The sequence below is a fragment of the Tupaia chinensis genome, unplaced genomic scaffold (genome assembly GCF_000334495.1).
Source record: "Tupaia chinensis unplaced genomic scaffold, TupChi_1.0 Scaffold000377_2, whole genome shotgun sequence".
NCBI lineage: Eukaryota > Metazoa > Chordata > Mammalia > Scandentia > Tupaiidae > Tupaia > Tupaia belangeri.
In genome coordinates, this window is record NW_006159876.1 from 2,628,410 (window position 1) to 2,635,120 (window position 6,711).

The following is a 6,711-nucleotide window of genomic DNA, read 5'->3' on the forward strand; positions in this document are numbered from 1 at the left end:
TCGTGTTGACCATATGGAAATCCAACATAACAATTACACTATCCGCTGGTCCCTCCACTCTTTTAAAAAGTGGTATTTTTCCTGGGACCAATAGTTGGCATAATGGCTATGTCACTGGACTCTCATGTAGTTGACCACAGTTCAAGTCCCAGACCCGGTGGCTGGCCACGTTAGGGTGGGTGGGGGGTGGACTGAGGGTTGAGGACAGCAGAGCCACAGAACAGATGGAGGCTCAGAGGCCTCTGGGCAAAGGGGAGGGTGCCTGGAAGGGAAACTCCAAACAGGACCCCTGACTGAGCACACCAGGGCATCGCCCACCTGCCCCCCAACAAGAAATCCAGCCAGCAAGTCATTCCTGAAGGCGCTGGGCACTTAGGGCAGGAGGCAAGACCACGCGAATCCTTCGGCTTGAATTTTCCTTGGAGGCTGACTTGGAGTTTAGCCATTGCAAAGTCGTTCTCCTGGGTCCTGCTGCACACGTGTGCACACACACACACACACGCACTCACACTCAGTGGCTCTGCCAGAAAGAAAGCAGCCTGTCCCTTCTGTCCATCCTCACCGGGCTTTCGGACAGCCTGAATCCCTCTGCCCTGATGCCAGCAGCCTCCGTGCTGGGCAGGCAGTGAGCTCCGGGAACCCGCTAGTTCTAGGCCCACGGACAGCAGACGGTCCCCAGAGCCAATCAGCACACACACGCAGCGAGCATGTGCATGTACCCTAATCTGCAGCCATGAGTGCCCGCTGTGGGCTGGGGCGTCGCCAACCGCGAGCAGAGAGAAGTGGGCTGGGCGGTGCGCCATGACCCGTGACCGTTACCGCCTGGTCTGTGTATAACCAAGCCCCCATGTGTCACAGGCTGTTGTCCCCACCTGCCAGCTACCTGTACCCTGCCCAGTTCCCCCAAGTGTGTCTACAGGGCCCTAAAGAGACCTCATATGTGGACTTACAGCAAAGTTTTCCGCTCTTTTTATTTTTTTTTTTTAAAGAGATTTTTGCTATAGGGCACAAGCACTTGCCAGAGAGACAGAGAGAGACAGAAAGTGAGAAAGTAACCCCCGGGGAGGATGGCCATGCTACAATCCCTTCTCCTCCATTCTCCTCTTGGGATTTTGGACACACACACACAACACACACACACACACACACACACACACACACACACACATGCCTGGCGTGAATTTTAAGTCACTGGATCTGGGAGTCAAGCTGCGGTTGACCATATGGGAATCCAACATAATCATTACACTATCCGCTGGTCCCTCCACTCTTTTAAAAAGTGGTATTTTTCCTGGGACCAATAGTTGGCATAATGGCTATGTCACTGGACTCTCATGTAGTTGACCACAGTTCAAGTCCCAGACCCGGTGGCTTAAACTCACACCAGGCGCATGTGCGTGCGTGCCCCACATCCCGAGAGGAGAATGGAGGAGAAAGGATTGCAGTGTGGCCATCCCCCCAGGGGGTGATTTCTCACTTTCTATCTCTCTGTCTCTCTCTGTCTTTCTGGTGAGCACATGCGCCCTATAACAAAAACCTCTTCCAAAAAAAAAAAAAAAAAAGGGTATTATTTTTCCAGTCAGAAAATCCCCTCTCCCAGTGACAACCCAAGACCCCTGCTGAGCCCAGGTGACCCTCTCAGAGCCAGGCTTGTCCCGAGCCACCTGCTAGATCTGGCTCTCTTCCTAAGGGTGACCCCACACCAGAGCCTTCTCTGACCCCTGGGCAAATTGCCTCCCAGTGTCCCCCCACTCCCGGTCCCCTGCCCAGTCTCTGCTATGTCTGCCTCCATCATGCTGTGTCCAGGTGACCCAGCTCACCCCAGGGCCCCCACGACAGTGGGCATAACCATCCCGTCATATCCATGAAGTCACTCGAGCTGAGGGTGACTAAGTGAGTTGTGAGCAAGAACGAAAACTGCCGCGAGCTCCGTGCGTCTTTCCACAACGCCAGGCTTTCATTGTGTTTCAACGCAAGTCGGCAGTCACCGTGTCTGTCGGCTACATGGGAGTCCAGCGACATAGCCATTCCGCTAACTGCTGGTCTCGAAATAAATAAATAATTCTAAAAAAAAAAAAAAAAAAAGAAGAAGTAGAAGGCACTTCCTTCTCAGGGTGTCAGCATGGAGACCCTGGGAGGGTCTGTGCCGTACTGACCGCATGAGCAAGCCTCGTTCTGTGCCCGGTCTCTGCACCTTCACAGGAGCGAGCTCTGGCGGTTATCCGAGGTGCCCCACGTGAGCCGTCTGCTGGGCAAATGCGCAAGGGTGTTCTGGGGGGCGGGGGGGGGCGTCACTCTAACACACAAGTTACACTCGAAGCCAGTTTCACACACGGATCCGCTCTGGTCTGTGTGAGGTCTCACCGGTCACATGGTCAGGCAGTACGGAGCTGGCGCCAGGTGCACCTCTGCACCTCGCCAGCCAACGTCAGTGTTCACTCGTCAGACAGCCGCGTGGTGGAAGGAGGAAAGGAGGAGGGTCTTCGTGGGTTTTTTTTAGATCGTGCCTTGCTGAAGACAGTCCGGGAAGGCTTCCTGGAAGAAGTAGATCCAGTACAGTCAGGAGACATATTTGCCATAGTTACTTGAGGTGATGTCAGAGGTGATGTCTGAGTCACCCGATGGAGCCGATGATAGAAACGCTGGTGCTGCCAGAGGCCACTGAGAACTAAAACTAAGCTTTTTGTTTAGTCTTGAAAATAAAATTTACCAGGTTAATATATACACACACACACACACACACACACACATACATATATGCACACACATATGTTATGTTCCCTAGAGTCCTAGGGAATTACTCTACGCAGGACGACGAGCCCACACGCTCTCCCCTGACCCGTCAGAGCTTTCTGCACACTGCACTTGTGGCCCTGCAGTGACCCGTGGTGACAGCCTTCATGGTTCAACTCTTGCAAGTCCCGGTCATGAGGAGCACATAAAGATTGAAGAGATCCAGGTGGACGCAGGTTCTCCGTCCTGACGCCTCCCAGAGCAGCCGCTGATTACATCTCACTCCGGGCCGGCCTCGAGGCTGCCCAGCACCAAGGACAGGGCCCGGCCACCAGAGAGGACAGCGTAGCAGTGCTCCAGAAAGCCCCTGGACTCCTACCCTGGACTCTCCCATGGCCACATGCCCGACTTGTGTTTAAAAGCCCTCCTTGGGGCCAGCCCGAGGCCTGGTGGTTAGGGCAGCTGGATCCCACGTGGACAGCCACGTAGTTCGAGTCCCAGACTCAGTGGCTTGAGAAACACCCAGTCACATGTGCATGTGCCCAAAATCCAAGCAGGAAGAGCAGGGATTGCAGCTTGACCAGGCTCCCCGGGAGTGCTTTCTGCCCCCCCACCTCTCTCTCTCTCTGGGCAGTACATGTACTTTCTGGCAAATTAAAAAAAAATTTTTTTTTGAGAGGTTTTCGCTATAGGGCACGTGCGCTCGCCAGACAGAGAGACAGAAAGCGAGAAATCACCCCCCAGGGGGCATGGCCACACCGCAATCCCTTCTCCATTCTCCTCTCGGGATCTTGGGCACGCACGCACACGCACCCGGCATGAGTTTTAAGCCACCGGGTCCAGGACGTGAATCGCGGTCAACTACGTGGGAGTCCAGCGACATAGCCATTACGCTAACTGCTGGTCCCCCAAATTTTTAAACCCTGCTCACGCCTCAGTTGCAGAGAGGTGCTTTGAGGGTTTGGACTCCACTGCTTTCCCGACAGACACCCTCCAGAATACAGCCTTCCTTGAGCAAACTCCGTCAGAAACGGGCGTCTGTGGGCCCGGTCTGTACACCTGCGTGCCAACACCATCGCTCTGCGCGCCCGAGCTCAGGGGAGGCCTCTGCTCCCTAGCTGGGGAAGGGGCAGGAGGCCGTCTACACCAGGCAGCAGGAGAAGAGGGGCGGGGAAGGCAGGCCACGGGGCTGGGGCGGGCAGCATGAGGGCCTCAAACGTTGGTCTAAGGCTGGTGACTGAGACAACTGCCACGCCCAGGCCTGCGCACGCGCCATCCCTGCTGCTCCATCTGCAGCTGAACCCTCCATTCCCAGCACAACCCGCACGGAGCAGGAGCCTGGCAGGTGCGTGCCGAGCGTCCGAGTTCAGGCAGTAACCGTCACAGCAATCCGTGTGCTCCATCGTCCTGTGCCGCCGAAGAGGAGACCGGGATCAAGGCCGAACGCCCCTGACAGTGGGGGCAGACCCTAGCACGGACCCTCGACCTAAGTGGCCCCAACCCGCCAGGATGCCAGACCCCCCAGAGCACTTGGGGCAGCTGGGAAGGGATGGGAGCTGGGCCCGTCAGCGCCCAGGGGCCAGTGACAGGACAAGCCAGGACTCCCTGTCCAGTGCTGTCCACCCCTTCGGGGGCAGGGGCTGCACAGATAGACCGACCTCCTGGGCCTGGAAGAGTATCCAGACCTGCTGCAGCCTCAGGGAACGTGCCGACACCTGCCATGTGCCACCCGGGTTCAGTTACCCATCTTCACCCCTTCTTACCCAGATAGACTCTAGTCGCTGGGGCAGCAGTGAGCAGAACACACACCATCCCTGCTCTCCTGCGGCTTTTTGTCTGGTTTTGTTTCTTTTTTTAAATTATTTTTTATGATTTTTACAAATATCGTTCATGTTAATGGAGCTGGTGCAGACACTGTCCATTTAAAACCCATATCCCAGGCCAAACAGTACAGGTGAAATTTAAAGGAGCGGTGTTCTGCTGTCTACACCTCTGCGAGAGTGACTTTACTAACCGCTTGTGGGAATTCGAGCTTTTCTGGGATCTTCCGGCAAGGTTTTCTTACATCTTAGATTGCGTCCTCTTCAGTGAAGCCGTCATTGGAGTTAGTGAGTTCTCCCCGTCTCTGTCATCTTGACTCCGATCAAATATTCCTCTCTGTTGGTCCAGATCCTCAGATTTAAAAAGTAGCTTCGAGTTAAGGAAAGGCCGTGTTTCCGCAGTTCAGGGCTCTGGAAAACTTCCATCTCCTACTGAACTTGTTGTCCGGGAGCGAAGGCATCGCGTGCCGAAACTTCAAGGCCAGCCGGAAAGTCACTGTGGGGACCAGCAGTTAGGGTAATGGCTATGTCGCTGGACTTCCATGTAGTCCACCCGGACCCAGTGGCTTAAACTCCCGCCGGGCGCGTGTGCGTGCGTGCCCAAGATCCCGAGAGGAGAATGGAGGAGAAGGGATTGCGGCGTGACCATCCCCCTGGGGGATGATTTCTCGCTTTCTGTCTCTCTGTCTCTCTCTGTCTGGCGAGCGCACGCGCCCTGTAGCCAAAACAAAACAAAACAAAACAAAAACAAAAACAAACCTCTAAAAAAAAAAGAAAAAAATTAATTAAAAAAAAAGAAAGTCACTTGTGAGCGCTCGCACTGGCCCACCGTAGTTACCACCACAAGCCTGGAAACGCAGAGTCATGAACAGGCGTCCTCTCTGTGCGCAGGTGTGACATTCATAAAGGAGCGGGCACTGTGCAGGGAGCGGAGGCCTCGCCACAGTGACACACGCCAGCCAGTAAGGCGCCCAGGGTCCAAATTCCCAGGTGTTTTCAAGAGATGGGGAGCCAGTTTTCAACTCTATGTTGAACACCACATTACAGAAGAACTATTTTTAAAAATAAAAAAAGATTTGAAGGAAATTTAAAAATAATAAAAAGAAAATCTAAACCGTTGCATGACACCCCCTCCCATTTGTTCCTGACAAATTTCGATCGCCTCTTCCTCTTCCATTCCCAGTTCTCTTGGAGGGTGACTCTCAGCCATTCCCTGACCTTCAAAGAGAAACCGGAGAGAACTCATTGGAGCTCCCCATCTTTGACAGGACGATTCTTTCCGTTTCTTGAGGTGTGTTGTCATTTTCACTTTGAAGTGAATCTCACTGCCCTCCTATCCAATGATTTCGAGTTTAATGTATTCTTGGGACCAGCAGTTAGTGTAATGGCTATGTCGCTGTACTCCCTTGTAGTCGGCTGCAGTTCAAGTCCCGGACCTGGAGACTTAAACTCACGCTGGGCACGTGTGCGTGCGTGCCCAAGATCCCAAGAGGAGAATGGAGGAGAAGGGATTGCAGCGTGGCCATCCCCCCTGGGGGGTGATTTCTCGCTTTCTGTCTGTCTGTCTGTCTGTCGAGCACATGCACCCTATAGCGAAAACCTCTCAAAAAAAAAAAAAAATGTATTCTCCTTCCTTCTTATCCCCCGCATCCTCAGCTGAGGGTTTTGCCTCCTGGTCACACATGGTAGCAGTGGCTTCACCTGGGAAGGCGTCTCTGCTCAGCAGCTGCCTCAAGCAGACAGAACCTTGCGAGGGGTTTACACATCCGTCTCTCTTCCCCGCAGCACAACACCGCTGCTCCATTCCGGCTCTTCTGCAGTTTATGTCCTGGTGAACAGAGGCAGAAAACAAGTGAATCCCCACGGATTTTAGGCACTGGGGACTGCTGTGCGGAATACCACAGAAGGAAGTGATAGACAGCCAGTGTGTAGTGGGAGCCGCCATGGACAAAGAGATCGTGGAAGCCTCCTCAGCAGAGGAGACATGCGAGCTGAGGTGAGATGACAGAACTGGCCGTGTACAGACCTGAGAGAACATTCTAGAAAGAGGGATCAATATTCTGCCTTCATTAATGTGCAAGGTCAGAATTTTCTCCCCATTTTCTAGAAAAGGAAAGTGAAACACAGAGAAGATCAGAAAGGACACTGGCCTCACCGG

The 6,711-nt window shown here is 53.8% G+C and overlaps 1 pseudogene; it reads right to left on the bottom strand.

Moving 5' to 3' along the window:
* The window catches only part of LOC106735402 (small ubiquitin-related modifier 1 pseudogene), an 11,866-nt pseudogene extending 5,629 nt beyond the window's left edge, over positions 1 to 6,237 (bottom strand).
* Positions 6,238 to 6,711: the final 474 nt, after the last annotated feature.